Source organism: Bicyclus anynana, chromosome 3 (assembly GCF_947172395.1).
Source record: "Bicyclus anynana chromosome 3, ilBicAnyn1.1, whole genome shotgun sequence".
Classification (NCBI taxonomy): domain Eukaryota; kingdom Metazoa; phylum Arthropoda; class Insecta; order Lepidoptera; family Nymphalidae; genus Bicyclus; species Bicyclus anynana.
The window spans coordinates 3,986,457-4,011,170 of NC_069085.1; positions in this window are offsets into that span (position 1 = coordinate 3,986,457).

A 24,714-nucleotide genomic window follows, 5' to 3' on the forward strand; every position below is an offset into this window, starting at 1 on the left:
TTGATAACTTGAGCTCAGTTGTTTGTTAAGCAGCGTAGACGCCGTCACGCTGCCAGTCGCGTTGTTTTGTGTTGTAATTATTGCTTATCATAAATTATTTAGTGTGGGCATGGAGGACATATCGGGCAGTGAAGGTGAGTGTTGGCTAGTCGAAATGGATCTCTTAAACCAAGTCACAAGTCCTGAGACCTGCTCGAGGTGTTTCCTCTACCACAAAGTAATAGTGTCGCTGCTACTCGTCACGTCACACTGTATATTAGTAGCCGATAGATGATAACTGGGACCGATACATGCGACTCTGACTGTAAATCATTTTAATAGAAGCAAAGGTCACCGCAGGGATCCCGCAAAACCATCTCGGTCGCACTGTTAGTTAATTTAGGTATTCGTAATAATATCCGAGTGCTCATTATGAACGTAAACCTCGAATTTTAACCAACGCCGTCATAATTCTACGTAATTTCGTGGCTCAGTAGTTCGTTGAACCGCAGTAATGCTGTGTCAAATCATTGCTTATTTTGCAGTGGCGAAATGTAGCAAACGATTTAATTTATGTAACGTTTATAAGACATAATTTAAAAACATTTGATCAGGGTTAATGTGTAATGGAATTCCGCAAAGTAGATAACTGTTCCTTGTATACAATTATAAACATTTTTTTTAAATCCTGGCACTCATCAGTGGCTTTTTTGGTTTTGCACACGTTTGTTGGGCATCGATAAATACTTCAACATATTACTTGCACATTTCCCCGAATATTATAATAATATCTAGCTATGTATTAATGATCCTTATCATTATTTAGGATCATGGGGTGTAAGGGGGAGGCTAGTACCAGTCTGTCTCCCCAATTGTCAACCTCACCTGCTCGTGGTGCACCCTGCAGATGGACCGACGAGGCTCTGGCGACCGACGAATGGCGGTATATCCATTCCCACAGGCTAGATTAAGAAATGCCTCAGGCCGGTGTCGGGCAGCAGCGACATCGGCGCGAATAATCTAGCACTGCGCTGACCAACCCGCATGCCCAGCGTGGTCAGTATCGGGCAAAACTTTGTATGGACCGAACAAATATAACACAGCCCCTAGTCCCCGGCAGCCCCGCTATTCCTGGCTCTGGCAGCGGTTACGGTAACGGCGGGGCAAGGGGTGTTAAGAATCTCCGGCAGAGATTCCGCTGCCAACCCCGACGACTAGACCTGGCAACATACAACGCACGCACTTTGAGGTCCGACGAAAAGGTCATCGAGCTGGAAGAAGTTATGAGCAAGTTGCACTGGGATGTCATAGGATTGTCTGAAGTCCGAAGAGAGGGGGAGGGCTCGATAATCCTTGAATCCGGCAACATGCTCTACTACCGGGAGGGCGACCAACAGTCCCAAGGTGGTGTCGGATTTATCGTTCACAAGTCCCTCGTGAACAATGTTGTAAAAGTCGAGAGTGTGTCGAACAGGGTAGCGTTCCTGGTCCTCCGAATTACCAAACGGTATTCGTTGAAGGTTATACAGGTTTACGCACCGACCTCGACACATCCCGACGAGGAGGTAGAGGTATTGTATGAGGATATTTCTAAAGCCATACATGCCTCAAACTCTTATTACAATGTTGTGATGGGGGATTTTAACGCAAAGCTGGGCGAACGTAGCGGTTCAGAGTTGAAAGTGGGACGATTTGGGTATGGGCAACGGAACGATAGGGGCCAAATGTTGGCTGACTTCATGGAGAAGGAGGGCCTCTTTATGATGAACTCCTTCTTCAAGAAGCCACCACACAGGAAATGGACCTGGATGAGCCCCGATGGTTCCACGAAAAATGAGATTGACTTCATCTTGTCTACCAAACGGCAAATATTCAACGATGTTTCTGTGATCCATAGGGTGAAAACCGGTAGCGATCACCGAATGGTTAGAGGCACGTTGAATATCAACGTTCAGCTGGAACGGTATCGACTGGTGAAGTCTACGCTCCGACCTACTCGTGCCCATATCCAAAACCCCGAGTCCTTTCAACTAGAACTGCAGAACCGCTTTGATTGCCTAGCAAATTGCGAAACTGTGGACGATCTGAACAACAGGTTCGTGGAAACTGTCCATTCCGTTGGGTCTAAGTTCTATAAGACCCACCGTACGAAAAGAACCAAAAAGTTCTCAGACCATACACTTAAACTCATGGAAGAGAGGCAAGAAATGAGATTGCAGTCTTCAGCAGATGCGTCAAAATACCGACAAATCAGTAGACAGATCTCTAAGTCGCAAACCAGCGACTTGCGAAACTTCAATACCGAGCGTATTAAAAATGCGATTGAAAACAATCGCGGCTCGAAAGTTTTCGCCAGAGATCTGTCTATTGGACAGAGGCAGCTGACGCGTTTGAAGACCGAGCACGGTAATCTTATTTCTTCCAAGCCCGAGTTATTAAGTGAGGTCGAGAAGTTCTATGGACAGCTATACATGACTACTCAGCAGCCTGTTGACAACTTGGCTAAAGACCCCAGAGCCAAGTTGACCCGACACTATACCGAAGATATCCCGGACGTCAGCCTATACGAGATTAGTGTGGCTCTCAAACAACTGAAGAACAATAAGGCGCCAGGTGAGGACGGAATCACAGCAGAACTCCTGAAAGCGGGTGGAAAACCGATACTTAAAGTCCTTCAGCGATTGTTCAATTCCGTCATTCACGAGGGCACGACGCCTGAGGCGTGGCATGGGAGTGTGGTGGTTCTGTTCTTCAAAAAAGGTGACAACACCTTGCTGAAGAATTACAGACCCATCTCGCTGCTAAGCCATGTTTACAAATTGTTCTCGAGAGTCATTAAGAATCGTCTCGCTAATAGGTTTGACGACTTCCAGCCTCCCGAACAAGCCGGTTTCCGAAAAGGCTTTAGCACCATAGACCACATCCATACGCTGCGGCAGGTTATACAGACACTCACGAGTATAACCAGCCACTTTGCTTAGCGTTTGTGGACTATGAGAAAGCCTTCGATTCGGTGGAAACCTGGGCTGTGCTAAGGTCACTGCAGAGATGCCGAATTGATTACAGGTATATCCAAGCGTTGAAGTGCTTGTACGAAAACGCCACTATGTCAGTCCGTATTCAGGATCAGACTACGAGGCCAATCCAGTTGCAGCGAGGAGTGCGTCAGGGAGATGTGATCTCTCCGAAGCTATTTACCGCCGCATTGGAAGACGTCTTTAAGCTTCTGGACTGGGGCGGACTTGGCATCAACATCAATGGCGAGTACATCACTCAACTGCGGTTCGCGGATGATGTAGTCATCATGGCACAGACTCTGGATGACCTTAGTACAATGCTCAACGACCTCAGCAGCGTTTCTCAACAGGTGGGCCTGAAAATGAACATGGGCAAAACAAAAATAATGTGTAATGCTCATGTATCGCTCCACCCAGTTATAGTTGAGAACGCTGCACTCGAAATTGTAGACGAATACATATACCTAGGACATATGATCCAGTTAGGTAGGTCCAATTTCGAGAAAGAGGTGAACCGTCGAATCCAACTCGGCTGGGCTGCATTCGGGAAACTTCGCGACATCTTTTCGTCCGAAATTCCTCAGTGCCTGAAGACAAAAGTCTTCGAACAGTGCGTGTTGCCAGTGATGACCTATGATTCCGAGACTTGGTCGCTAACTATGGGCCTCATAAGAAGGCTCAGAGTCACACAGCGGGCGATGGAACGAGCTATGTTAGGAGTATCTCTGCGTGATCGAATCAGAAATGAGGAGATCCGCAGAAGAACCAAAGTCACCGACATAGCTCAACGAGTTGCGAAGCTGAAGTGGCAATGGGCGGGGCACATAGTGCGAAGAGCCGATGGACGTTGGGGTCCCAAAGTGCTGGAATGGCGACCCCGCACTAGTAAGCGCAGTGTTGGCCGACCCCCCACCAGGTGGACTGACGACATCAAGCGAGTCGCAGGGATTCGCTGGATGCAGTTGGCTCAGTATCGTGATGTTTGGAAGTCCCTACAAAAGGCCTATGTCCTGCAGTGGACGTCCATCGGCTGATATGATGATGATGATGATGATGTATTAATGGGATGTGACAATTTATTTTTTAAATTGTGTAATTTATTTTTTACCAAAATGAATAATGCCTAAAAAATAATGATTCTTTAGGCATTATTCATTTTGATAAAAAATTTGAATTTTATTTATATATAAATAAAAAACAAAAAAAAGCTTTTGTTGTTCTAAATGAAATAAGTAAAACAATAAGAAAGAGATAGAATAAGTTCAATACCTTTATAATAAATCCACGACAGGTCGTTCTGTCGAATCATACGATCACGAGTGAGATAACCGTAAAGTAATTAAAAGGCTTATTTTTATCAATTAAAGTGAAACAAAGAGCTTACAAGTCGAACGAAACGAGCTCAAAAATGGCGTCACGAATTGTTCGAAATCGGATTAAATTTCGAATCCGTGCCGAAACCTCTTTAACCGTCAAATGTGGCGTAAAAGATAAAATCGGCCGGTCGATGCACCGGACGGTAATTTGCCGGTAATAGAGCAAGGGCTTAACGGTCTTACTGTGGAATTCATAGACGTTGTAGGGGCACCCCCAGGGGATCATTCACACTGCTGCATGTTAAATTCTCAAACAAATAGAGAACAAAACAAGAGTGAATAGGCACCTTCTAGGCAAGCGTGTCCCATCTTAGACTGTATCTACACTTACCATCAGGTTAGATCATGGTCAAACGCGAGCCTATTTGCATTAAAAAAAAAAAAAATAGAGTTTAAATTCGACACTCACCTGCTGAATGAATTCCTCTATTAGAGCCTGTCATAGTCAGTCGTTATTTTAGAAGTTCGTTATTTACGAGTATGTAGCCACCATGGGCAAGTAGACATAAGACAGACAAATATTATTTTTATGAAGGATATAGGCCAAATATGACCAATATCCCCTTCCCTCTCCAACTAGTCGGAAAAGATTGTGTTTCGAGTGGGTACGACAATAACCAAGCGAGGATCCAACCACGACCTCTTGGTGATAAGTCAGATTCATTTATCTTTGAGCAGCAGCTATTGAGGATTTAATATCTTGGGATTATATGGATTCCCCTCTCGTTCTGAGAGGAGACTCGAGCTCAGCAGTGAGCTGAATATGAGTTGATATCCATCTATCGATCGACATGAATTCAGGCGAGTATCGGGTCCATTGTGCGGCAGAGAAAACAACTCCGAGCAGAGCTCAAGACTAGTGACTGAAGGGCCTAACCCATCAGATTATACTTCCTAAACCCTATCGCCTAACGGTTAAGGGTTAGAGTTGAGGAAGTCCTTCATGACATGTTAATAAAACTCGCCTTCTTTGTTTGTGTTGTAGAAGTAGAATCGAAAAGTAGATTGTTTATTTTTACAAGTTAACCCTTGACTTGAATAAGTCAAGTTACCTGGTGGTAAGTGATGATGCAGTCTAAGATGGAAGCGGGCTAACTTGTTAGGAGAATGAAAATCCACACATCTTTCGGTTTCTACACGACATCGTACCGGAGCGCTAAATCGCTTGGCAGTACGTCTTTGCAGGTAGGGTGGTAACTAGTAACGGCCGAAGCCTCCCACCAGCCTGACTAATTAAGAAAATCTCTATCGGTCGAGCCGAGGATCGAACCCAGGACCTCCAAAGAGAATCGGAGAATCAATCACTTAACTTATTGCTTGAGTGTAGTAAAATTACGCAAACAAAGAAACATATGTATTTTGTGCCGTAAACCTAATTACTGGCAAACTGGCTTGCGTGTTTTTTTTTTTTTTTTTATTCTTTACAAGTTAGCCCTTGACTACAATCTCACCTGATGGTAAGTGATGATGCAGTCTAAGATGGAAGCGGGCTAACTTGTTAGGAGGACGATGAAAATTCACACCCCTTTCGGTTTCTACACGGCATCGTACCGGAACGCTAAATCGCTTGGCGGTACGTCTTTGCCGGTAGGGTGGTAACTAGCCACGGCCGAAGCCTCCCACCAGCCAGACCTGGACAAATTAAGAAAATCTTAATCTGCCCAGCCGGGGATCGAACCCAGGACCTCCGTCTTGTATATCCACCGCGCATACCACTGCGCCACGGAGGCCGTCATAAAAATGAGTGCGTGTAAAAATATACAGCCACGGTTTATTGTTAATATTGCCTACTTTATTTGTTTTAAGTTTTAATTACTTTACTTAAGTATAATATACAACGGCAATAGTTATTAATTGAAATAATTAAAAAGAACTCCACCAGCTCTACGGTTCAATGGTTGAATGGAATCCTAATAGAGTTTTTGGGTTTGATAATAATTAATGGACTCCAAAGTAGGTGTAACTTGTGTTTTGGGTAGGTACTAAGACAACTAATAAACCAACATAAATACTTATAACTCAGATACTGAAAAACTTTAGATACTGAGAATTTAAAAAACAATAGGCGTGAATAATACACACTTGATCTTTTTCAGAAATTCATTGTCAATTTGTGACCGTAACTTACATATTTTTCAACAATAATTGTCTTTATCTAGTGAGAATGGAAATCCTAATTTGGATATGGATGAAATTTTCAATCTGTTACCATCAAAGTCGAGACGCAAAAAAATAAAAATAATTTTCAATTAAAATAAATCTTTGAATATTGTACTAAACTATTTTATTTTCTCGCAATCGTAGTGAAAAGCAGAGTGTAATAAATAAAAAAAATAAAATATTTTATTTATTAATACCTCGTATATAATGGGTCTTTTTAGCCCCTTGTATAACAATCTACTATTTCAGTGTTACAAGTTTATTCTACGCATGCCTCTGACGGTTTCTACGCAGCATTTTTTTTATTTCTTACAAGTTAGTCCTTGACTACAATCTCACCTGATGATAAGTGATGATGTAATCTAAGATCCACTCCCTTGTAGGTTTCTACACGACATCGTACTGGCGGTAAGTCATTGCCGGTAGGGTGGTACCTAGCCACGGCCGAAGCCTCCTACCAGCTAGACCAATTAAGAAAAACTCAATCAGCCCAGCCGGGGATCGAACCCAGGACCTCCGTCTTGTAAATCCACCGCGCATACCACTGCGCCACGGAGGCCGTCTAAATACCGTCAGCATACCGAAGCGATAAATGACTTTGCGGTACGTCTTTGCCGTTAGGTTAGTAGCCACGATGCTTACCACTAAATCAGACTGTAGCCAAATTAGAAAATATAAAATCCTTAACTTAACTGGAGCCGTGATAGCCCAGTGGATATGACTTTAATTCCGGAGGATGTGGGTTCGAATCCGGTCCGGGGCATGCACCTCCAACTTTTCAGTTGTGTGCGTTTTGAAATATTAAATATCACGTGTCTCAAACGGTAAAGGAAAAACATCGTGAGGAAACCTACATACCAGAGAATTTTCTTAATTCTCTGCATGTTCGAAGTCTGCCAATCCCTCTCATTCTGAGAGGAGACTCGAGCTCAGCAGCGAGCCGAATATGGGTTGATAAATTAAACTTAACTTAACTAGGAATTAAACCTGATTAAAACCTGTCTGTTGATACCTGTGCCAAAAAGGTCATCAAAAACATGTCATACTCAATTATAAGCAACCATATTACACGTAAATGAGCAAAGCGTGGTAATTTACTCGAAGTCGACCAAGCAGCGGCGTGTCAACATGGAAATAAAACTAAAATGGTGACAGCGGCTATTAATTGCCCTGAAACCCACCGGCCCTTCCCACGGTACCGACAAATATTTGAGAACCACGCATTAGGTATATTACTAAGAGTTCGGTCAATACAATTTTTGTCTGAGGTATTTTTATGATAAACTTACCGTTTTGCTGAAAATCGTGAAAAACTCATTTTTTTTGAACTTTGACCTTGAATAAAATTTTTTCCTTACAGGGAAAAAATGGGGAACTTTCAGATTTCATTTTTAATGATATTTTAAACAATCTTACCGATATTCAGCTTGGTGGGAATTTATGTAACTTCGAATGTCTAAATTGACCGGACTATAAGAGCGAGTATTACTTATATTTTATTTCATACTAGCGACCCAAATGAGCTTCGCATATGTAGCAGCACTAATAAAATAATTATAATAAATCCAATAATGTGGAATTTTAGTGCAAAAATAGTAATCGTCGTCATCAACCCATATTCGGCTCACTGCTGAGCTCGAGTCTCCTCTCTGAATGAGAGGGGTTAGGCCAATAGTCCACCACGCTGGCCCAATGCGGATTGACAGACTTCACACACGCAGAGAATTAAGATAATTCTCTGGTATGCAGGTTTCCTCACGATGTTTTCCTTCACCGATTGAGACACGTGATATTTAATTTCTTAAAATGCACACAACTGAAAAATTGGAGGTGCATGCCCCGGACCGGATTCGAACTCACACCCTCCGGAATCGGAGGCAGAGGTCATATCCACTGGGCTATCACGGGTGTGAAAAAAAAAATAGTAATGCATACAGAATACAGAAAACATCAGAAACCACGCCCGCATTGTGTCCAAAAATTACACGTCACACAAGACGGCATACACAGAGTGACTAATCGTTTTTTCGTAAAATTAAACCAACAAAGAGTAAGTAATTTAAACGGCTTCATTCCTATGCGGGATCATACTTTCTGGAGTTTTCTATATTCTGAGGTAATGCAATGTAAATCGATGTGCAATGTGTGAAATCGTCAGTATTTCACGCATTGCATCCTCCAATCTCATTAACAACCTCTACAGCAATAGGGTAGTTGACTTATATCAAATTTAATATAAACAATATTAATCTCATATAAAACATGGAGTAAGGGTCCCAAATACATCGATATCAATTAATAAAAGTTAAGGATTTCTTATAAAACTTGATTTAAAAATCATGTAGGTAGTTTTAAAATTTTCCAAACTACAAAAACACTGTCGTCTATTTTATGACTTCACAATGTTACTTGATGTACTAAACGTCAAACTAATTATAATAATTATTAACAAATATTTTTGTTTTGTCAAACGCTTTGGTAAGAGATTAGTCTTACGTGACGTCACAAAAAATATGATATTTTTTTTTTCAATCTAGTAGATCGATAATGATCAATTTAAGACCATTTAAAAGTGTCAACTAGCCAATTGAAAAAGTTCTCGTGGAAGTACATATTGTGTTGGTTTGGAACTAAAAATAAATACTTTATTTTTGTGATAAAATTATTTGTATGAAATGAAGCAGAATTTTTAACCTCTCATTCACAAAATAATTAAAATGGGCTTCTCGATGTAAAATTTTCAATGAAGTTCGTTTTACTTAGAAGCTTTTACGTCACCATTAGTATCTCAAGAGTAAGCGCTTCATACATGCACTAAAGTACTGCATACCCTAAGAGTTGTTTTCTTAATGCTTATTATATTTTCTCAGTTTGGTTGATTTTTCTTACTAATGCATACCCTGATCGACAACCTCATGCACGCTGCTGATGACAAACTATTTAACTAACAGACCGTTAAGTAAAACAACTCGTCACCAAAAGAAAAGCGTCAACAAAAAGCTTGACAAATCGATGAAACAAAACGGCATTCCGTCCCCTCGGAGACGGAAACAGGACACAGATTATAAAGAAATTAAAATTCCCCACAATTCATTGACCGAATGAATACTAGAAGCACGAGCGTTCATTCAGATGCCTTCGTTGTTCATTAGTTTCTTTATGGTGTCCACGGCGAGGCGCTCCAGATGAAATGCCTCGCATCCGTTCCGCTCGGAGGCGCGACCAAAAAACACCACAAGAATGTCATTTACGCACCGCATCGCTCCGAGCCGTAGACTATAGACAATCGTTTATGTACAGGGTTGTCATGTACAAACAAACACAATTCACATATGGGCAGCAAAATTTGATGAACGAATGACAGCGTTACGTTTTTTGTGCGCAACTTATTCTGCGCATCTTCCGCGCACGCCGCGGCCTGCTGCCCCTCTGTTGCGCACCTTTCACTTTTTGAGTGTGCTTATTGAGACGTACATAGTGGGCTGCGGGGCAACATACACCTATTTAGACAGTCTATCTGAAAGTGTAAACTCCGTTCGTGCGTCGGACACACAATTTTTTTTTTTCGTAAAGTAATGTTGCTGCGCTTGCAATAAGTAATACATAGTATAATCTATCACCAGTCCAAAAACCAGTTAAATAAGTTCAGTAGTTGCGGCGTGAAGGCATAACAAACATACACACAAACTCTCATCCTACTTCCTACTAATATTATGAACGCGAAATTATGTATGGATATTTGTTTGTTTGGATGTTTGTTGCTCTTTATCGCCGCTACAACTGAAGCGGTTTGGCTGGAATTTAGAATGGACATAGATTTTACTCTGGATTAACACATAGGCTTTACATTCCGGAAAAATCCATGGTACCCGCGGAATCTGTGAAAAACTGAATTCCACGCGGAAAAAATCGCGAGCGTCGCTAGTTTTATGATGATAGAGTGATAGTATGATGTGATGTGAACATAAAGCTAAAGCATTCTAATACATAGTATAAAGATATGTGTCTCTAGTTCCAATCACCTGGGAATCTGAACACTGAAATCTAAATTATAAAAATAAGAAATTAACTTTGCAATGAAAAATGCCGTAAATAATTTAGAAAAACAAACACTAATTGACCGGACTTGAAAAGCGTCTATTTTAACAGTGATCTAGTATTCAAAAATTCGGGATGTCGCTTACTAATTTACTTATAACTTGTTTATACAGACTGCCGTACAGACATCCAAACAGATTCAGTTGCCATGATCTTTCGCAAAACGAAATGATCGGATTGCCTAGAATTTGTATGCGGGTGCTGCATCGAGCTTTAGAAGCAAGTAACTAAATTGGCGATCAACGATGCTAAGCCCTCATTCGCACGAGAGTTTTTTTAACGGACGTCAAAAAAGCATTAAATATAGTATGAAGTTAAATGAAGAATCTATTTCTGACGCCCAAATTGAAAATGCGACACTGCTCGAAAAAAAGTGTCATGTTTTAAAAACGTTGTCGTGCGAACATACCTATATTAGGGAATACATTTATTGTATTTGAACACTTTTAACGTTCGTTAAAAAACTCTCGTGCGAATGAGGGCTGAAGGTATCGTATGTCATCTAAATATCTTCACGTGATTCGTGTTAAGTCATCGACCCAGTCCGTCAGTCTCATTGGGTAACCGTTGCTTGTCAGGGGCGTTGCTCTTGATCATAATTCGGCCATGGTCTGCGCCGCCTATTGTCTTACACCTAGCGGGGTTAGAAGCTTCTAAAGTTCAAGACAATATTTGGATGCCTAGATGCATAAATGTACATAACATAATTTCAAAAAAGTTTAAAAACTAAACTAAAAAAAGGTTTCCTCCTCGGATTGAAAATAATGCTGCTATAAACATCATAACAACTCATATTCGGCTCACTGTTGAGCACGAGTATCCTCTCAGGATGAGAGGGGTTATAGCCCCTGCGGATTGGCAGACTTCATACACCTAGAGAATTAAGAAAATTCTCAGGTATGCAGGTTTCCTCACGATGTTTTCCTTCACCGTTTGAGATACGTGATATTTAATTTCTTGAAATGCAAACTGAAAAGTTGGAGGTGCATTACCCGGAATCTCTCCCAAGAAATGCAACATTAATATGGGTAACAATGGCGGATTGATGATGTTTTCAATGCAGTAGTCGATTTGACGTTTGCTGTCAATTGTCATGTCATAGTTGCTATATGGGCGCCATCTTGACAGAACTTAGGTTTTAATTTTATTTATTTCTTTTTATCTAGTTATATTTATTAACTTTTTTAGATTTCAATAAAATCCTTGTTTTTTTTTTAATTTTAATGATACAGGGTACAAGAGTGAACCTGAAATGGACCATATCCTTTACTCAAGGTCCAATAATACAATATCACCTTTTCTGTATTACAATCTAAAATTCCGTGCTATAAACTCTCTTTTTTGAGCCACCTCTCCGTGTAATGGAATAAGAAAGTAGCCAAGCTGTTAACATTTAAATTGCGTAATTATTTTTTGGTCATTCAAGTAGATTGTTGCGTCGAATCGAACGAAAGAACCCAAATAAAAACCCTATCAAGAAATATACACTTTTTGTGCTTTCAAGCTTCGATAAACTTTTTTAGTGCTTTTCATGGTTTTTACAAGATTTTTATGATGGATACTCAACGTATTTATTTACAACAGTTATTCGAGATGAACTCAAAAAACATTTGAAAGTATTAAGATTAAGTTTGATACGTGATTTCAGTCATTAATAAAAGTAGGGGTCTGGTTTATTGTCATACTAGCGGACGCCCGTGACTTCGTGCGCGTGGAATTTAGTTTTTCACAAATCCCTCGGGAACCATGGATTTTTTTAAAAAGTAGCTTATGTGTTAATTCAGGCTATAATATATCTCAATACCGAATTTCAGTAGTCGAGACGTGAAAGAGTAAGAAACTTTCATATCATCAAAATCATCAGTTTTCACAAATCTTGGGAAACCATGGATTTTTTTCAGAATAAGAAGTAGCCTATGTGTTATTCCAAAATAAAATCTATTTCCATTCTAAATTTCAACTAAATCGCTTTAGTAGTAGCGGCGTTAAAGAGTAACAAACATCCATACATATATCCAAACATCCATACAAACTTTCGCGTTTATAACATTAGTAAAATAAACAGTTGTAATTTTTATAGATACTACCTATTAATCTTAAAAAAAGTATTAATGAAATTGATTAAGAAAAAAAACGTAGATATTAAGCAGCCTTGTGGCACCCCTCGATAAGCTAATCCAATCGCCAAAGGAATCCGTCTACATCCATCGGAGATGGAGTAGCGAGAATCTCCCATCAAATAATAGTGTTCAGAGGCGATAACCGGCATCGTAACACCGTATCCCGTGATCTCGATAGACCACTCAATCTATAAACACCTTTCTCGCATGCCACCTACAGACGTAGCAATCTGGTCGTTACCGACATGGTCGGTTGCGGTTGGACAGCGATAATAATTTGTAAAAAAAATTAGCCACATTTATTTAAAGTGACCAATACTTCCATTCCCTCTCCAATTAGTCACAAAATTGGATTTTTAAATGGATATTTAAAAATCCAACGGCCGGGGATCAAACCAATTACCTCTAGTCTCTAGGTGTTAAGCTATTGAGGTTTCCTATTAGTAAAGCACTTTGATCTGATTCGGATATATTATAATAATCTATATGTAATATTGTGGTTTGGTCTTGGTTAAGTTCTTTGTTATATCCACCAATATTGTATTCATATGAAACCGTATTTAAGGAAATCTATCTTTATACATTTCCTGACTTATCCATTTATGTATATATATGAATAAATAAGAAGTATTATTACTTTACATCTTCTTAATTTAGTTTTAGACTTTTTTTAGCATCTCCTAGAACCATTGTCCGGACATCAACCAAATTGGAGCGTCTACATGTAGGTACTAAACATGCCCGTATTAACTGATAATAACTTCATTATAATCAAAGTATTGATATGAAAATATAATAAGGATATAAAACATGTTGTACTACATTTCTTTTTCATCAACCTCGCATCTGATCGCAGGTCGAGTGTTAAAATTAAAACATTCAATTTTATGAACAAGGTTCTTATAAAACGAAGTTTTTGTCATCTACAAACGATTAAAATTATATCGTGATTGTATATATATATATATATATATATATATATATATATATAATTCTTTACAAGTTAGCCCTTGTCTAAGATAGATAAGATAAGGAAGCAGGCTAATTTGTTAGGAGGAGGATGAAAATCCACACGGTTTCTGCACAGCATCGTACCGGAATGCTAAATCGCTTGACGTCTTTGCCGGTAGGGTGGTAACTAGCCACGGCCGAAGCCTCCCACCAGCCAGACCTGGACAAATTAAGAAAATCTCAATCTGCCCAGCCGGGGATCGAACCCAGGACCTGCGTTTTGTAAATCCACCGCGCATACCACTGCGCCACGGAGGCCGTCAAAATAAATATAGTAATAGGCTGGTATTTATGATGTATTATGACTATAATTATTAAGCTTGTTGATGCAAACGACATGTATTTTTATACAAAATCTTTTCTTTGAGTTCCCTGATATTTTCAGTATGGTTTTTAAGTCTAAATAATAATAATAATCTTTATAACATAAAAATGGAGCCGACTTCAAAAACATTTCAATTATTTTGAATTTTAACACAAAATTACTAAACCGATTTTAATTAAAATGAAATTGGACCAATCTGAAAGTATACTCTTTCAAACAAAAACAGAATTTTCCAAATTGGCGTGTGAGTGTGTGAATTTTCCAAATAAGTGACAAAGTTATGAGGTAACAAACATTAAAGATAAAAAAGAAAAAAACATAAGCGTCGAAATTAGAACCTCCTCCTTTTTTTGAAGTCAGTTAAAATGGCACGTATCCTTAAACATTACACTCCTTCAATTTATGTTGACATCGAACACATATATGGAAGCAAATTACATGGATCCCATGACAAGAGCACGTAAACTAATCTCAGGATCCCATCTGCAAGCTAACAGCAATATTGCGACTAGGAGAAAATTCACATTACCACGTATTGAATAACTTCTATATAGCTATGGAAGTCATATCCTTAGTGAGGCCTCCCCCCTAGCCAAGTTTCACGTCGATTCTCTTCGCTAACGCTTCGAAAACTAGAAAGATGTATGGGAATAACATTTGCTATTGACAGGTCACGTGATCAAGATTTATTCCCGTACATTTTTCTAATTTTCGAAGCGTTTGCGATGGTAGAAAGAGAATCGCCATACCACAAGGCCGAGCCTTACTAAATCGATATATATATATATATCTAACTGTCTAACTGCTGCAGGTTGTCGGTCCATGACACTGTAGCTTTTTCATTTTTTTATTTTTTTTTATTTTTTACAAGTTAGTCTTTGACTACTCTCACCTGATGATAAGTGATAATGCAATCTAAGATGGAAGCGGGCTAATTTAGGAGTAAGATGAAAATCCACACACCTTTCGGTTTCTACACGACTTCGTACCGGAATGCTAAATCGCTTGGCGGTACGTCTATGTCGGCAGGGTAGTAACCAGCCAGACCTGAACCAATTAAGAAAACCTCAATCCACCCATCTGGGGATCGAACCTAGGACCTCCGTTTTGTAAATCCACTGCGCGTACTACGCCACGAAGGCCGTCAAAAGCTCTATTATATATTATATATTATAGCGGTTCTATATAGCTATTAAAGTCAAGTGATTCCAGGCACTGTGGCCATGTGGCATGTCGATTCTCTTTCTACCAACGCTAACGCTTTTAAAATTAAAAAATTTATGGGAATGACATTTGCTAAAAACTAAACAAATGTACGGGAATGACAGATCCGATCGATAACTTGACCACGTGATCTGTCAATGATGAATGTATTTTTTTAGTTTTCGAAGCAATTGCGATCATAGAAAGAGAATCGACATACCACAAGGCCCAGCCTTACTAAGTAAAGGTAAATTTGACTGCAGCAGGTTTTCGGTCCCATAACACTGTATAGCCACGTAGCGACATCTTCACACAGCGATTCAAATTGACCGAACATCCATTAAGAATCTATTAACAGGTGCAAAGCCCCACAAGTAACGTTTAGTGAGTATAAGTGCCATTGAATGAGCAGACGCGGTTCATCAATCAACATAATCCCCATCTCGCCCATATCCGATGTAACGGCTTACGACCCATCGTTCATAGATCACTGCACCCGTTCGGTAATGGACCATCATCAATAATTATGAAACTATATTTCAAATGCGGTACATTAGCAATTCTACGTTTTGTTATCACCGCGTTGGCCGCTTTTAAATTTACATGTTTTTAATAAATAGTGTAGGAAATAGTAGTCTATGACGGATATGACGTCGCTCGATTTCGTGTTGGCTTCAGTGTGCTCGTGGCGTTCGAGCCGTCCACATCTCTTGCTGTGTAATTCTTTCTGGGTTACTTGTGATAGGCGGGGAGAGTGACTTGAGTGGAAAAGGGGAGTGTTAAATATCTGTTAAAGGCGCCTTTAACCCTACACACATCGTTCACAAGTGCGTGACTCCACTCATGGTCATTCTCTGCCATTCTAGGGTCTTATTTTGGTTACAGTTTGATTTGTTAATTAAGTTGTCCTGACAAGTGTTGTGAATCATAACCTTTGTTCGACATTACTTTTCTTATATTTGTAACTAGCGGACGCCCGCGACTTCGTCTGCGTGAAACCTTACTACTACGCATATTCCTACCCTACCCTACCCCCCCTACCCTTCCCCTACCCTACCCCTATCCTACTACCCCTATGGTAGGGACCATGCGACGCCAACGGAAGCTTAAAAAATGGAGTAACTTCTCCCGTGTTCTCAACATTTCCCTTCACTGCTCTGCTCCTATTGACGGTAGCGTAATGAAAAGTATACCTACTTTAACCTGCCCAGGAGTATGAAGAATAATTGTACCAAGTTTTGTTAAACTCCGTCGAGTAGTTTTTGTTTCTATAAAGAACATACAGACAGACAGACAGACGAAAATTTTACTGATTGCATTTTTGGCATCAGTATCGATCACTAATCACCCCCTCATAGTTATTTTGGAAATATATATCATGTACAGAATTGAACTGTCTACAGATTTATTATAAGTATAGATCACTTTTAAGTCCTATAATAGTTTATAAGTAGAAGTAGTAAATATGTTGGTACTAATGTTATAAATAAGTAGCGAGAATCTCCCATCAAATAATAGTGTTCAGAGGCGATAACCGGCATCGTAACACCGTATCCCGTGATCTCGATAGACCACTCAATCTATAAACACCTTTCTCGCATGCCACCTACAGACGTAGCAATCTGGTCGTTACCGACATGGTCGGTTGCGGTTGGACAGCGATAATAATTTGTAAAAAAAATTAGCCACATTTATTTAAAGTGACCAATACTTCCATTCCCTCTCCAATTAGTCACAAAATTGGATTTTTAAATGGATATTTAAAAATCCAACGGCCGGGGATCAAACCAATTACCTCTAGTCTCTAGGTGTTAAGCTATTGAGGTTTCCTATTAGTAAAGCACTTTGATCTGATTCGGATATATTATAATAATCTATATGTAATATTGTGGTTTGGTCTTGGTTAAGTTCTTTGTTATATCCACCAATATTGTATTCATATGAAACCGTATTTAAGGAAATCTATCTTTATACATTTCCTGACTTATCCATTTATGTATATATATGAATAAATAAGAAGTATTATTACTTTACATCTTCTTAATTTAGTTTTAGACTTTTTTTAGCATCTCCTAGAACCATTGTCCGGACATCAACCAAATTGGAGCGTCTACATGTAGGTACTAAACATGCCCGTATTAACTGATAATAACTTCATTATAATCAAAGTATTGATATGAAAATATAATAAGGATATAAAACATGTTGTACTACATTTCTTTTTCATCAACCTCGCATCTGATCGCAGGTCGAGTGTTAAAATTAAAACATTCAATTTTATGAACAAGGTTCTTATAAAACGAAGTTTTTGTCATCTACAAACGATTAAAATTATATCGTGATTGTATATATATATATATATATATATATATATAATTCTTTACAAGTTAGCCCTTGTCTAAGATAGATAAGATAAGGAAGCAGGCTAATTTGTTAGGAGGAGGATGAAAATCCACACGGTTTCTGCACAGCATCGTACCGGAATGCTAAATCGCTTGGCGTCTTTGCCGGTAGGGTGGTAACTAGCCACGGCCGAAGCCTCCCACCAGCCAGACCTGGACAAATTAAGAAAATCTCAATCTGCCCAGCCGGGGATCGAACCCAGGACCTGCGTTTTGTAAATCCACCGCGCATACCACTGCGCCACGGAGGCCGTCAAAATAAATATAGTAATAGGCTGGTATTTATGATGTATTATGACTATAATTATTAAGCTTGTTGATGCAAACGACATGTATTTTTATACAAAATCTTTTCTTTGAGTTCCCTGATATTTTCAGTATGGTTTTTAAGTCTAAATAATAATAATAATCTTTATAACATAAAAATGGAGCCGACTTCAAAAACATTTCAATTATTTTGAATTTTAACACAAAATTACTAAACCGATTTTAATTAAAATGAAATTGGACCAATCTGAAAGTATACTCTTTCAAACAAAAACAGAATTTTCCAAATTGGCGTGTGAGTGTGTGAATTTTCCAAATAAGTGACAAAGTTATGAGGTAACAAACATTAAAGAAAAAAAAGAAAAAAACATAAGCGTCGAAATTAGAACCTCCTCCTTTTTTTGAAGTCAGTTAAAAAATGGCACGTATCCTTAAACATTACACTCCTTCAATTTATGTTGACATCAAACACATATATGGAAGCAAATTACATGGATCCCATGACAAGAGCACGTAAACTAATCTCAGGATCCCATCTGCAAGCTGGGATTGCGACTAGGAGAAAATTCACATTACCACGTATTGAATAACTTCTATATAGCTATGAAAGTCATATGTGAGGCCTGCCCCCCTAGCCATGTGGCCTGTCGATTCTCTTTCTACGATCGCTTCGAAAACTAGAAAGATGTATGGGAATGACATTTGCTATTGACAGGTCACGTGATCAAGATTCATTCCCGTACATTTTTCTAGTTTTCGAAGCGATCGTAGAAAGGGAATCAGGTCCTGCCCCCCTAGCCAATTGGCACGTCGATTCTCTTCTCTTTTAAAATTTAAAAATGTATGGGGAATAACATTTTCTAAAAACTAAACAAATGTAAGGGAATGACAGTTCCGATCGATAACTTGACCACGTGACCTGTCAATGATGAATGTATTTTTTTAGTTTTCGAAGCAATTGCGATCATAGAAAGAGAATCGACATACCACAAGGCCCAGCCTTAATAAGTAAAGGTAAATTTGACTGCAGCAGGTTATCGGTCCCATAACACTGTATAGCCACGTAGCGACATCTTCACACAGCGATTCAAATTGACCGAACATCCATTAAGAATCTATTAACAGGTGCAAAGCCCCACAAGTAACGTTTAGTGAGTATAAGTGCCATTGAATGAGCAGACGCGGTTCATCAATCAACATAATCCCCATCATCTCGCCCATATCCGATGTAACAGCTTACGACCCATCGTTCATAGATCACTGCACCCGTTCGGTAATGGACCATCATCAATAATTATGAAACTATATTTCAAATGCGGTACATTAGCAATTCTACGTTTTGTTATCACCGCGTTGGCCGCTTTTAAATTTACATATTTTTAATAAATAGTGTAGAAAATAGTAGTCTGTGACGGATATGACGTCGCTCGATCTCGTGTTGCCTTCAGTGTGCTCGTGGCGTTCGAGCCGTCCACATCTCTTGTTGTGTAATTCTTTATAGGTTACTTGTGATAGGCGGGGAGAGTGACTTGAGTGGAAAAGGGGAGTGTTAGATATCTGTTAAAAGCGCCTTTAACCCTACACACATCGTTCACAAGTGCGTGACTCCACTCATGGTCATTCTCTGCCATTCTAGGGTCTTATTTTGGTTACAGTTTGATTTGTTAATTAAGTTGTCCTGACAAGTGTTGTGAAACCTTTGTTCGACATTAGTTTTCTTATATTTGTAATCACTTTTAAGTCCTATAATAGTTTATAAGTAGAAGTAGTAAATATGTTGGTACTAATGTTATAAATGCGAAAGTACCTAATTAACAAAATCAATTGGAAGACCTTTTTGGGAACTTAAAATAGACTCAGCCCTTTGTGGTGAATCTGAACTTTGGTAGGAAATCAGACCATTATCTTAAGAGTTGCTGGGAATTGTAGACTCCTGAAACACTTGACCGAATGAATGTTCAATAAACTTTTGTAAAATTACCGATATTTCGTAAGTACCTCAAGGCGTGGCCCTTGATACCATAGAATAAATAAATGAAACAATAATAGCTTTTGATAGCCATATAAAAGAAAATTCTAGTTGACATTCTGGGCCCTTGACACCCTCTACCTCCCAATGACATGTCCGAACTGCATATTTCGGTACCTATCTATTGCATTTATAAAAACACGAAGACTCTTGGTTAATTTAAATATCTTGCTATATACAAACTGATTTTTAACCGACTTCCAAAAAGGAGGAGGTTCTACGTTTGATTCCAGGGTGGTCCCATTTTTTTCATGTCAGGATCTGATGATGGCATCCTGGAGAAATTGAGGGGAACTTTTGAAAATTGTAGAGACGGCTAGTGTGTTGTACTGTTTCTGAATGAACCACAAATTTTTTGCAGTTTAAACGGGTTTAATTAAAACATCACTGACTTGGCACCGCCCTTAAACTGATCAGAAGGTAGCACATAGGTAAAATGTTATTTTTTGCTTTTTAGTTTATGTTAATTAGGTGGAAGTCGGTTGAATTTTTTTATTAAAATTTTCATTTATACAATTGTTTTTCTTGCACTAGAAAGCTGCAAAATTTTACATTCAGCTTTTATCATACCATCCCTATGTCTTTTACATAAATTCTCATTTTGTAATAACAGGTGTTGTAACCAGTAGCGATCGAGTCATATTCATCCATCAATATAATCTGCCATCACATTCTCTCGTTCCCGGTGTAATGGCCGCTCTCATCACTCACAGACCACGCACGAGACGTGCCTGACACATTCCTGCAGTATACTGACAGCTTGCATAAGCCAGACCTTCCTCACTTTTTTTTTATTTTTTATTCTCTACAAGTTAGCTCTTGACTACAATCTCACCTGATGGTAAGATGCAATCTAAGATAGAAGCGGGCTAACTTGTTAAGAGGAGAATGAAACGACATCGTACCGGAAAGTTAAATCGCTTGGATACGTCTTTATCGGTAGGATAACTAGCCATGGCCGAAGCCTCCCACCAGCCAGACCTGGACCAATTAAGGAAACCGTCCGTCTTGTAAATTCACCGCGCATATCACTGCGCTACGGAGGCCGTCAAGCTTTCAAGCCTTCCTCACTTTTTGTAGGACTAGCGGACGCTCGCGACTTCGTCCGCGTGGAAATCAATGTAAACTTTCAAGCCCTATTTCACCACTTTAAGGGTTGAATTTTAAACATTATATTCGTATTTTTTTTATGGTTTAAACTAACTAACTCTAAAAATTAAGGACTTTCCATACAAACTTTCAACCCCTATTTCAACCCCTTTTCATTTTATTTTCGCAATGAAAAGTATCCTATAACCTTATCCGTATTATGTCTTAAACCGTGCCAAGTTTCATTTAAATTCATTCAGTAGTTTTAGCGTGATGCCCGAATAACAAAAAAATAACACGGACAGACAGACAGACAGACAAAAAATCGAAAAAAAAAATTTTTAGCTTCAGTATCGATTATATAATGCCCCCAACAAAAATTTTCAAAATATCTTCAATTGTACAAAATGTACAAAATGTGCAGAAGTCGTATTATAAGTGCGTGACTCCACTCATGGTCATTCTCTGCCATTCTAGGGTCTTATTTTGGTTACAGTTTGATTTGTTAATTAAGTTGTCCTGACAAGTGTTGTGAAACCTTTGTTCGACATTAGTTTTCTTATATTTGTAATCACTTTTAAGTCCTATAATAGTTTATAAGTAGAAGTAGTAAATATGTTGGTACTAATGTTATAAATGCGAAAGTACCTAATTAACAAAATCAATTGGAAGACCTTTTTGGGAACTTAAAATAGACTCAGCCCTTTGTGGTGAATCTGAACTTTGGTAGGAAATCAGACCATTATCTTAAGAGTTGCTGGGAATTGTAGACTCCTGAAACACTTGACCGAATGAATGTTCAATAAACTTTTGTAAAATTACCGATATTTCGTAAGTACCTCAAGGCGTGGCCCTTGATACCATAGAATAAATAAATGAAACAATAATAGCTTTTGATAGCCATATAAAAGAAAATTCTAGTTGACATTCTGGGCCCTTGACGCCCTCTACCTCCCAATGACATGTCCGAACTGCATATTTCGGTACCTATCTATTGCATTTATAAAAACACGAAGACTCTTGGTTAATTTAAATATCTTGCCATATACAAACTGATTTTTAACCGACTTCCAAAAAGGAGGAGGTCCTACGTTTGATTCCAGGGTGGTCCCATTATTTTCATGTCAGGATCTGATGATGGCATCCTGGAGAAATTGAGGGGAACTTTTGAAAATTGTAGAGACGGCTAGTGTGTTGTACTGTTTCTGAATGAACCACAAATTTTTTGCAGTTTAAACGGGTTTAATTAAAACATCACTGACTTGGCACCGCCCTTAAACTGATCAGAAGGTAGCACATAGGTAAAATGTTATTTTTTGCTTTTTAGTTTATGTTAATTAGGTGGAAGTCGGTTGAATTTTTTTATTAAAATTTTCATTTATACAATTGTTTTTCTTGCACTAGAAAGCTGCAAAATTTCACATTCAGCTTTTATCATACCATCATACCGTCACTATGTCTTTTACTTTACATAAATTCTCATTTTATAATAACAGGTGTTGTAACCAGTAGCGATCGAGTCATATTCATCCATCAATATAATCTGCCATCACATTCTCTCGTTCCCGGTGTAATGGCCGCTCTCATCACTCACAGACCACGCACGAGACGTGCCTGACGCATTCCTGCAGTATACTGACAGCTTGCATAAGCCGGACCTTCCTCCCTTTTTTCTTTTTTATTCTCAACAAGTTAGCCCTTGACTACAATCTCACCTGATGGTAAGATGCAATCTAAGATAGAAGCGGGCTAAGTTGTAAGGAGTAGGACGACATCGTACCGGAACGTTAAATCGCCAGACCTGGACCAATTAAGGAAACCAGGACCTCCGTCTTGTAAATTTACCGCGCATATCACTGCGCCACGGAGGCCGTTAAGCTTTCAAGCCTTCCTCACTTTTTGTAGGACTAGCGGACGCTCGCGACTTCGTTCGCGTGGAAATCAATGTAAACTTTCAAGCCATATTTCACCACTTTAAGGGTTGAATTTTAAACATTACATTCGTATTTTTTTTATGGTTTAAACTAACTAACTCTAAAAATGAAGGACTTTCCATACAAACTTTCAACCCCTATTTCAATCCTTTTTCATTTTATTTTCGCAATAAAAAGTATCCTATAACCTTTTCCGTATTTTGTCTTAAACCGTGCCAAGTTTCAATTAAATTCATTCAGTAGTTTCAGTGTGATGCCCGAATAACAAAAAAATAACACGGACAGACAGACAGACAGACAGACAAAAAATCGAAAAAAAATATTTTTAGCTTAAGTATCGATATAATGCCCCCAACAAAAATTTTCAAAATATCTTCAATTGTACAGAATGTACAAAATGTACAGAAGTCGTATTATAAGTATAGATTCTAGATGGCGCTGGCTTCCTTTATGCCACGCTAACGTTTGTTGTTACAAATGGTATCAGTAAAATCTCAAATTGCGAATAAATGTAAAGAATTCGTCCAGTTTTATTATAAGTATAGATAGATGAGGTATGTGTGGCTATAGCATGCTCATTCTGCGATGCCCCCGCGATGAAAATGTCGATCGTGATGACGTCATCATTGCACAAAATAATAATAAATTGCTAATTTTTCGTGATTAGCTTCATCTCGATGAGACGATCCACTTTTTTATTTACGAATACTCTGGTAGCTAACTGAGGTACCAGGATATGAAAATTACAGAGCGTCGGAACGAGATAATGTACCACGCAATTTGTAGGACAATGTGGCTGTTAAATTGTATAACTTTTACTAATTAAGCAACAGTAATAAAACAACGGTGTCGGTGCAGGAAAACATCGTGAGGAAACCTGCATACCAGAGAATTATCTTTATTCTCTGTGTGTGTGAAGTTTGCCAATCCGCATTGGGCCAGCGTGGTGAACTATTGGCCTAACCCCTCTCATTCTGAGAGGAGACTCGAGCTCAGCAGTGAGCCGAATATGGGTTGATGACGAATAAAATAACCTCGTTATTGATACAAGTTGGGAGGAGGGTAGTTTAACAAAAGTTGTCACTAACCTAAAATGATTTTTTTACTATTGCTTATTGCTTAATTATAGTTATTCAATTTAACAGCCACATTGTCCTACAAATTGCATGGTATAACATAATAATACGTACCTCGAATGGAGTGCTCAAAAACTAACAAGAACAAGAAATCAATAAACTATATTTAATAGGACAACAAGGTGTCTTTCTTGAAGCAAGTAGTTAGCGATTGCTTCCATACCATCTATTAAAATTTAAGATAGGGAGGTTTTTACACATGAAATGAAAGGCAGGTGCTGTCTGTGTCTATCACATTCTCCTTACAAGTTTAAACTTGTCTACACAAATGAACTTATAACATAGATATGTGTAGCAGGTAGGGTTGCCAACCGTACTATATAATATATAGTACTGTACTACATTTCGGGTCTGCTTACTATATGTATACTGTTAAAGAATTGTATATTATATATACGCAAAAATACTAAATTTTCACTTTTAACTTTATAAACATTATCAACGAATCCGAGCTTGTCTTTCTTATCGAATTCCTAACTTAAAATTAATAATTAAAAAATGAGCTCGAAAAAAGTGAAAAAGCATATAATATCTCTTATTTACTTAAGATAAAAAATCTTGAAAAATA